Raw genomic sequence first — 11,295 nt, 5'->3', positions numbered from 1 at the left:
GTATAACCAACTTTAACAAGAAAGATTACTCTGTACTAATTATAACTAATCACGTACCTATAATCTCCCTTTAATACCCAACCCAAAATATTTACTTAATATATTAATTTTGAAGGTTTTGTGCCAAATTGTAATCCAGTTATGGGCCAAGAATGGTTTACACTATCAAGATGACTGTGTCCTTGACCTCTGGCCTACCTAGCTCAAATGCTACAGGACTCCTCAACTCAATTTCGGCAATTTTATACTCTTGAGCCATGGAGTTCTTAAGTCCACTTACTGACAGACAGTTTGGCCTCATATTTTCAAATAGGGGCAAAATTAAGTACTTGTATAAAGTACCTGTATACACGGACATGTCCATGCACTATACCTTGATAAGAAAAGATACTTTGTGTATGGATATATTATCCTGAAGTAAAGAAGGGGACTTTTCAAACAAAACAAACATGTAATACTTTACCACTGTTTATTAACAAATCCCGATTTAAGTATTATATTTAAAATCCCATACTTCCTTACTAATTTAGTAAATAGTAAACTACTGCAGTGACAATACATAAGAAAAATAATTTTAGTTGCTATTCAAACATTAGTATAATGTTCATTGCAGCAAGTTATACATTGTATGTATATAAATATACCATGAACTATGCATTTGAAAAAGTTAGTCATTGACAACAGACAAATCTCAATATAAACATGATTTTCATCATAATCAGATATCTATGACTAACCAGAGAAATTCATCTAAAACATTTACATAGAAAAAAAAAATATTTTTATAAGCTTAACTTGATATTTATACATTGTAATTGATTGAAAAACTTATATTTAATATATTGACAATGTATTCATTTTAATTAATGGCTGTTATAGTGGGAAAAAACACCTGAACATGAGATAAAAACTTTCATCAGGGTGTTATACATGCTTGTTTCACACACAATAAAGTAAAGTATGTTTCCTCATTTTCCTTGTTATTATTTCTTACTGACTTTTGAAAATTAAATTCAGGGTGCAAGTTAGAAAGAAATTTGGAAGAAAACTGACCTCTGCCTTCAGACAAAATTTAATAGATATATTTAGGAGTTATAAACTGTTAAGAAGAAATGGGCTTTTAATTGTACTGATACTCTTAAATTGTGAATTGATATTAAACTATTAAAATGCTGGAAATTGATGATATTACTATTGCTATTTTCAATGACAGCCCTTACTTACAGCGATAGAAATTTCATAGAAATTTCAAAAACTACTTGTATATCTATAACAATAGAAACTAAATAATTATATTTATATGTAAAAGACAATCCTCAATACTTTTCTTTAATTTTCAATTTGTAAAAATGTGTTATCAAGTATCATGCAAAAAAAGGTAACATGATTTTCATTATCTTATTACCATAAAGCTCTGGAATCTGTGAGAAAAGATGCATGTACCTTGTAAGAAATCAACACATCTCATCATAATTATGACATCAGATACTATATAAGTTGACATTTTTTACCTCATGTCAAAATTTTGCAAATCACAAATTTAGAAGTTCTAAGGAATCTTGTTCACTTAACAAATCTACACATTGTGAGAAACTATGTCCCTGTAATAATATACGTATTATATACACTACTGATTCAGTATCTAATAACCATGTATGTAATGGCTTTTAAGTTTTATTGTCTTAAACAAATATAACTGTCGCTTTTGCAATAGATGGGAAACCTGTACACACTGTCGGCTAACCAATCTTGCAGTAATCATCACTTTGTGGACACTTATTTCTCCAATATTAGAAACTATAATGTCACACCACATCTTAAGTAGAGGTTATTACATGGGGGCAAGTGTGCCTTTAGTGTGACTTATTTTAATTTGAACCAAGTGTGCCAATATGGACTAAAGGCACACTTGCCCCATGTAATGACCTGTTTATTGCATATGTTCGACAGCAAATCGACGGCCATTTTTTGTGTTGCTGTTGTAAATTATGAAACATGCGCAGACGTTCTGCCGTTACTGGACAACAGGTGCGTGATGACCGGTTATAGCCTCAATATGGGATTTTGGCACACTTGGCAAGTGCGCTAATATGATTTATTGGCACACTTGCTCAAATACTCATTTTTATTAATAATTATAGTAACATATGCAATAGATGGATGTACATGATTGGTTGACAATGACAGGTTAAGTATTTAATGACTTGTTGAGGATAACAATTGTCCACAATTATTGTCTGGTTTCCAAAATACGAAGGATCGGGACTGAAGAGTTGTTTTTTTTAAACAATACAAAAAGCGCTGAATCTGGTTAATAAATTATTAAATTTACACCTTTCTTTATTTACATGATTTTATTTGAAAGCTGCAAAAATTGCAAATATTTTCATGTCATGAACTTTCCCACTTAAAAAGTATGTCATCAGTAAACCAATGTCTTAAACAAATGAAAATTACAAGATGCCCAGTGCAGTACACCTTATACATGAATTCTCCATTAATATATGTTAGAAATAATATGATATTTTTTTTGTAGGATCATATAATACTGTATAACAGCATTTAGATGTTTTGTTATTGATCACTCACACTATCATCTTCTAACTGTTTAACTGAAGCAAAGCAAATGCCAAACAAAATGTTAATAATTGATTGAATTAGTATGAAATTCAAGTTTCAAGTTGGAATGCATGCTACTTAGAAAATGCATGAGCCCACATATACATTAACTTCTACTAGCACATTTCTAGAGTTGTTTGCGCAATATTTTTACAATAAATATATGAGAAAAATACAATAATAACTAAGTAATACATTTAGTACTTTGAGACTGATAGTGATTGCATAATATAAAATACCCACATGTATCAACTGGTGAATAAAATTGTCTCTACATAATACTGCTGGTGAACAAATAATGTGAAAACATTTAACTATAAGGCTATCCTTAAAAAAAATCTTTGGGTAAAATTTTAACACTCTACTCATTGAAAAATCCTGTGACAAATTAGACAATCTTTTTTTGTGATTTGCTTATTTAAAAAGCTCACAAATGAATTTTTTCTCGGGTCATTTTGAAAATGATTTGATCATTAAAGAACAATTGGCCATATTTTTTTAGTCATTTTGACTTGAAATCTTCTCCAATTGAAGTACAAACTTAAAGAAACACACTTACTGACAGTTAAAGATTTATATTGCACTTTCATATGTAATTAATTGTATTGTGACATAATATATCCTATGTTAATGCCACTTAATGCCAAATAAAGATCACCTTTTGTTACATTATAACCAAAACCCATGTGTTTTTTTTAAGGATGGCCTTACCATACAAAATGTGATACATACAACAAACTAACTGTAAGCTGACTAACTGACTACATTATGTGCAAATAAAGACAAGACAATTCAATTACACATACTTTTTCATTGACCTCTCATATATTACCAAAATATATTCAAATTTCAATACAAAACAAAACAAAGTACATAGTATCATAATATTTCTTCAGAATTTAAATATGGGATATATTTCAGTTAAACGTGATATTATTTTTTTTTAAATTAATATTTCATAAATCTAAGAGTGAAATATAGAGATTTCTTAATGTCATGTCATGTTACTGGTGAGTAACAATACATTTATATTATAAATTCAGTTTGTCTAAAAGTTTAGTATACATTCTACATTTCTAAAAATTGCTTAAAATATAAGCTATTTTAATACAGCTTTTTTACAGATATCTCTACTGAAAAAGAAATGATCAAATTATTCAGCAAAGTCTGTCCTACCAATTGACTTGATTCCTATATTAACAACACACTTCATATATCATCAAATCTACCCAATTGTATCATATTTTATAACAAGAGCTGTCCGTAAGACAGCGCGCTCGACTTTTTTATTGCTTGCCAATAAAAAAAGTTTTTGCAGTAAAAGGCAATACAAGAATCTCTGTATTTTTAAAGTGAACAATGGCCATGAGCATTAAGATATTTAGTGAAGAATTATTTTACTGAATTGTGTGATACCCTTGAACACTGCAGCAAAGTTTTTTAGTGCTTGCCTATAATACAAAACATTGACAGTTAAGGGCCATAATTCAAATAAAATCTTTTGACAGAATTACCTTCTCCTGGACATGTTTGGGAATCATGATTGTAAACAAGTATTCCAACTTTCAAATTAATATCTCAAACAGTTCAGTCAAAAAGTGGACTGGTACTAAAAACTTAACCAAGATTCTAAGTCGATAAAAGGCCTTAATTTTTAAAACAAATCCTTGACAGAGTTACCTTCTCTTGCGTACAGATGGGGGTAATGATGTGAAATAGCATTAAAAGTTTCAAAGCAATATTCAAAGGGTTAAGGCAATAAGTGGATTTTACCCATATTCAATGTATTTTCTAAGTCAAAAAGGGGCATAATTCTGTCAAAAACCTTGACAGAGTTATGTCCTCTTGTCTGTTGATGAAGGTCGTGATGGTAAACAAGTATGGTCAGTTTCAAAGCAATACCTCCAATGGTTTTGAAATAAAGTGAGGTGGTACAAAAAACTTAACCAAGCTCAATACACTTTCTAAGTCAAAAAAGGGCCATAATTCTGTCAAAAACCTTGACAGAGTTATGTACTCTTGTCTGTAGATGGAGGTTATGATGGTGAACAAGTATGGTAAGTTTCAAAGCCATACTTGTAATACTTCTGAAATAAAGTGGGGTGGTACGAAAAACTTAACCAAGGTGTGACGCCAACGCCGACGCTAACGCCGACGCTAACGCCGACGCCGGGGCGAGTAGGATAGCTCCCCTTTTCATAGAAAAGTCGAGCTAAAAATAGTTTGTGTCTTATTTACATGTATATTGAGCAAAGAAAGTAATGACAAAATGAAAGTGTGTATCTTTGTGAAAACTAAACTGGAAAAATCTATAATTTTATATGTACCTGTTACTGATTATTTTGATGTTAGAATTAATCTTAAAGCACACTTGAATATTTCGTGTTTGACAGTATTTAAAGGGGCATAACTCTATAAAAAGGTAAATCAGAGTTATGTGACATGTGTCCATTATGTTATATATCACAGAGAACTAACATGTGAAGTTTCAACACATTCCCCTCAATAGTTTTGGAGATACCAACTTGCACACTAAAACTTAAACAAAGTTTAACAGCCATGCCAGGGTGAGTACAATAGCTCTCCCTATTTCCAATAATTAAGCTGAAGATAAATAAATATGACAAAATATTTTCCAAAATGTCAGTTGCAAAAATCACCCTCATTTCAACATTTTTCACATTTTCTATATACATACAGTCTAATTCAAAGATGAATGTTTAACAAAAATATTATGGATGGAAAAATAACATATTCAATATTTTGGATTTCTTACAGTTTAAATCCTTTTTTTCTTTTTTTTTCTAAAACAAAAATACTATAAAATAACAAAATAAATATTGGGATTTCTGTATACAATAAATGGGTTGTAACAAGACAATTATAACATGGTCTTCATTTGGATTTTTTTTTAATCTCCTTCATTAGACAAGTCTACAAAACAGACATGTTTACAACAGCAGAAAAACATCTACTTTTCCCCAAAAATGGTGTCACAAATATCTAGTGAGTACAAAAATTCCAAGTTTTATTGTTTTTCACCTCAAATTTTGTTAAATTTCATAACTCAAACTAGGCAGACCCAAATTGGTACAAAAAAACAACAACACTATGTTATAGCAGTATTGCCTTCCATCCTTGATACACAGAAACTATGTAAGAGAACAGGTACAGTTAATGCTGCAACCAATCATAATATCTCACATTACTAACATAATCACAGTATACTAATAGTGTCTTAACTGTACAATACTAAATTAGCAAATAAAGTTAATATAATCCCAAAATTGATTTTTCCATGAGAAAAAAATTTTTAAATTCATACAAACTTACTTTGAAGAACCCCCCGGGAAACCCGCCCTTATTGAACCATAAACAAGGTTTTTAGAAATAAGTCACAGAAAACTGCATTCTATTGAAAGTAGTTAATTTGTAGGAAAGATTTTTGTTACAATTAAACAAATGGGTTATTCATTTTGATATTTAAAAGACACAGAAAAAATAAAAAATTATTTCAGGTTTTTAAAAAGCTGAAGTTCAAATAAGTAGAGGAACTTATACACAAATTTTTCAATGAAATTACAAATTGTAGAAATTCACAGTTTACTCGGATCTTTAAATAATCGTTAATGATTTTATAAAAAAGTAAACCTCAATTATACTGAATTCAGCACTGTATACACATAAATGTATAACATAAGTTTAATTCAATGTGTGCCAAACCATAATGTACATACACAAAACTAGCTCTCAAACAGTGAAATAATTAATTTTAACAATATATTCAAAAAAACCCAAAAAATTATTAATCCATAAAACCCCCCCCCTAAACCCCCCTCCATAAAAAAAATTTTGTTAAAAATTTTTTTTTTTGTTTTTTTTTAAAATTAAAACTAAAAATTTAATGAAAATTACTATAAATGCTTAGTAGCAGATTAAAAATTGAATAAAATTACAAAGTAAAAGGGTTTGTTTTTTGGGCTTTTTTAACCCCCCTTTTACATTGAACCTTCCCCTTTTTAGTAACAAAAATAACGTTTTTATATTTAAGAAAAAGAAATTTGAAAAAAACTTTAATTTTTAGAAAAATTCTTTTAATTTGAAAAAATTTTAAAAATTACTACCAACAGGGGAACCCCATTTGAAACTTTCAAAACCAAAAACCAAACAGGGCTTCGATGTTAAAATTTTGGTTTTTAAGAGGGGCCCTTTTCACCAATCATAAAATAATGTTTTTTTAAAAATTTTTAAAAACAGTAAATTTTTTGGCCCCAGGCGGGCCCTTTAAGTTCAAATTCTTTGGGGGAAAGGGAACTAATCACATTCCATTCCCGGGAAAGGGTTTTAAAACCCCCAAAAAGGGGATACGGGAAAACAATTTTTTAAAAAATTCAATTTAAAGAAAAAAGTCAATAACACAAATCTAAAAAAAAAGTCAAAAAAACACCTTTTAAAATGTTTGATAATTTTCTCCTTAAAAACCTGAAAATTTGGACAAAAAAAAACGGGTTGGCCAGAAAAATTAAAAACCCCCGGGGGTAGGGGGTTCCCCTACATAAATTTTCAAAATTTTTTTTTTAAGGGGGAAATTCCGGGTTTTGGGAGGAAAAAGGCTGATATCCCTTTTAAAACTTAAAAATTTTAAAATTATTTTCAAATTTTAAAAAATTAAAAAAAATAATTATTTTTTAAAACAAACCCCAAGTTAAATATTTTAAAGGGGTCCTTTTTAAAAAATTAAAATACGAACTTTAACTTTAAAACCCCAAAATTTTAAAAATTGGGTTAATAAGAAAAATTTTTAAAGTTTTAACTAAAATTAAAAAAACAAAAAAATTAATTTGGGAATTAAAAGGGGAAAAGGGGAAAACCCAAAAAATAAATTATTTAAAAACCGGGGACAAAAATAAAAAAAATTTAAAAAAAAACCAATACAATTTCCTTTTAAAAAAAATAATAAAAATTTAAAAAATTCATAAAAAAATATAAAAAAAATTTAGAAAATTTTAAAAAGCTTTAAATTTTTCCTTTTTAAAAAAAAAACCTTTTTTTTTTTTGGGGGCAAAACAAAAAAAATAGCAAAATTTAAATTTTTTATTTTTTTGATTAAAAATTTTTTTTCTTGGTTTTTTATTTGCTAATTTTTTTAACCCATTAAACCCAAAACCAATTTTGATTGCCCCTAAAACTTTTGCAAATAAATAAAAAAAACCTTTTGGGTTGCTTAAGCTTTATTTTTTAATTTTAAATTTTTGGGCCCCCAAAAAAAAAAAAAACCCCAAAAAACCAAAAAAAACTTTAAAAAATTTTTTTTTTTTCCCTTTTTTTGAAATAGCGGTAAAATTTTTAAAAATTTATTTAAAAAAAGTTTTTTTAAAAAAAATTTTTTGTTTTAAACAAAAAAGAAGTTTTAAAAATTTTTAAAAAAAATTTTTCCCAAAATACAAAAAGGGTTTTTTCCCAAGGGGCCCCCCCACCCCCCAATTAAAAATAAAATTAAAAAGGGGGAAAAAAATTTCGGGGTCTTTTTTTTTTTTTTCCAACTTTTTCCCAAATTTTTTGAAAAAAGTAAATTTTCAGTTCATTTTTTATATTTAATTAAAAAAAAGCCAAAAAAAAAACGGCCCAAAAAAAAAATTTAAGGGCATTAAACCAAAAACCCTTTAAAAAATTTTTTTGGTTTTAAAAGGGCATGAAAAATTTTAAACTTTTAAACATTTAATGATTGTAAAAAAATTAAAAAATAAATTTTTTTTTTTTTATCTTACCATCAAAATTTAATGTCGGAAAAAAATAAATTTTAAAGGTTTAAAAATTTTTTTCATTTTGGGGGGTTTATTACCAGGGTTATTAAAATCTTTTCCAATCTTTTAAAAATTAAAAATGAAAAAATATGGGTTTTTTCTTTCCCCTTTTCCTTCTAGGATTAAAGGGGAAACCCAATATTTTAATAGGTTTTTCCCCTTTAAAAAACAAAAATTTAAAAAATTTTTTAAATATTTTTCTGGGGCCAAAACTTGGGGGGGAAAATTAAAAAATTTTTCAATTTTTTGGTTTTATTTTTTTATTTTTTCTTTGGTTTTTACAAAAACCACGGGGACATGGAAAGAAAAAAATTTTTGTGTTTTTAAAAAAAATTTGGGTTTTTTAATTTTTGGGGAAAAAAAAAAACCTTAAAAGGGTCATTTTGGGTTTTCCCTTTCTGGGGCTTTACCCTGGCCAAATAAAAAAACAAAAATCCTCCCCATTTAATAAAGGTTTAAAAATTTTTAGACCATTTTAAATATTGGGTCCCAACCTTAGCAAAAAAAAGGCTTTATAACAGTAGGGGTAAAAGAAAAAAAAAATTTCTGGGGGCGGGGAAATCAATGTACCAGTGATAAACCCGGGGGTTTTAAAAACAAGGGCCTAAAAACACTTGGCCCACAAGAGTTTTCCCTTTTCCCGGAAAAAAAAAACAGACCACCCCTATTTATTTTTTTAAAAAATTAAAAAAGGTTTAACCAAAAAAAAAAATAAAAAATATGGTATTTTTTAATTTTTTTTCTTCACCAAATTTCAATCTTTTTTTGTGGCTATTCATTTTTCCAACCCCGGGCCTTTTTTAATTTTGGACCTTTTAAAAAAATTTTTAATAAAATTTTTTTGAATTTTTTTTTTTCAAATTTTTTTCTAATCGGGTGCCCTAAAATTTTAAATTTGTATTTTAACCTTAATCTAGCAAACTACAAAAAAAACATACTTTTTTCCAAACAAACATGGGAACAAAATTTTAAAATTTAAAAATGAACCTCAAGAAAGTAATAAAACCTTTAAAAGCAAAATTTTTTAAAAAAAACCTAAAAAAGATAAAAAAATTTTCAATTTAGCCCCCTCCAAAAATTTGGGCTAAAAACTTTGGGGAATTTTTTCCCGGGTTTAAGGGCTTTTAAAATTATGAAAAAATGTTTTTCTTTTATGTTTCGTAACTTTTCCAGGGGGGGCCAAAAAATTTTGAAGCCCGTCTAAAGGTGGAAAAAAATTTTACTAAAAACAATTGGTTTGCAACATAAAAAAAGGGGAAATGCACCTATACGGAAATTCTTTTGAAAGTGAGAAATTTTAAAAAAAATTAAAATTTTAAAAACCCCCAATTTTTGCATGATTATAAATTAAAAAAGTTTGCGGAGGTAGCCAAAAAACCTTTTTAAAAAATATTTCCCGCATATTTTAAATTTTACAAAACCCCAAAAAATCAAACCCTTTCCGGGCAGGAAATTGTAAATTTTAAAAAAAAGTTTTTTTTTTTAAAACAAAAAAAAAAACCCACTTTCTTTAACCCCAAGGAAAAAAAACCCCCCTTTTTTTTTCAAAAAAAAACCGGGCAGCAAAAATTAAACTTATTTTAAAGGGTTTTAAATGTATCCGACAATGGCCCCAATTCCACCAAACTGAAAAATTTTTTAAAACCCCACCCCGGGACTGTCCCTGCCCCTTAAAAAAAATCTTTTCAAAAAAAAACCCAAAAACCCGGGGCCCCAAAACCCCCCCAAAAAAAAAAAAAACCATTTTGCGGGCCTTTAAATAACAAAAAACCCCTTATTAAATGGATTTTGTGGAAACTAAAATTTTTAAAGACTTGTTTGGAGGGGTTTTCAGGTTGTAATTTGTACGGGAAAAGGGGGAAAAACGGGCCCCCCCAAAACCCAAAACAAACTAGTCCCAAAAATCCCCCCTTGAACCTAACAAACTTGTTTTTGTTTAAACATTTGATGAAAATAAAAAAACTGCTGTTCGTTTTTAAATTTTAGAAGAGAAAAAAAAATGTTATCTTTTTTTTTTTAATGCAAGATACACTTATTTCAACTTCATGTGCACTTAAAAAAATCATTAAAAATCTTAATTGTCTATGAAAACATTTTTTTTAAACACTGATTCAGGTTGTGTTTATAAATTAATGGAACTCAAGTTAGGTATTTTGACACAATGGGAGTGTGTTTTTTTAATTAATTTTTCATCTAGAAGGTAAGACTAATAACTTGTATGCAAAATTTTAGATCATCTTCTTACTTTGATTTTTTTTTCCAGAATGATCATTACAACTGTAACGCTTTTCTCTTAGAATAGTTCAAAATTACGATTTGCCATTTATTTCTATGTATATTTAAACATATTTCTTAAATATCTTCTAAATAAATTTCTGTTTAAGTGCCCTTTGAAGAGAAATCACTGTTAATGTACGAGTGGAATTTATGATAATGAGACATATTATGTGAAAAAATGTGTATGACCTGTGCACAACTATAACATGTGATTTTATATAAATATTTGACAAGTTTAGGCCTAATTTCCTTCTATATAAACACCTCTTGTACATGTCATACAAAAAAAAAATCATTAATCAGATAAAATCAATATCAATTCATTAACTGTGACAAGTATTGTAAATCATTTCTTTTATTAAAAGAAATCTTTTGTCAAGGCCTTTATGCCTCTTCCAAGTGAAGTTTTAATATTTTCACTTGGATTACAAGTTATATCATGACCATCCTTACATTGCAGTGAGAGTTTAAGTCCTTACAACCTTTATACAATTACATATATACAATTCTATTGCAAAAAATATGGATTAATGTTACTCAAGGAATAATATCATTTTACAGGGAATTATCAGCCAAGTGTTAGCTGATTTAACCA

Source organism: Ruditapes philippinarum, unplaced genomic scaffold (genome assembly GCF_026571515.1).
Source record: "Ruditapes philippinarum isolate M1 unplaced genomic scaffold, ASM2657151v2 ctg4513_1_1_1_1, whole genome shotgun sequence".
Lineage (NCBI taxonomy): Eukaryota > Metazoa > Mollusca > Bivalvia > Venerida > Veneridae > Ruditapes > Ruditapes philippinarum.
Note: the sequence above shows the minus strand (reverse complement) of the source record.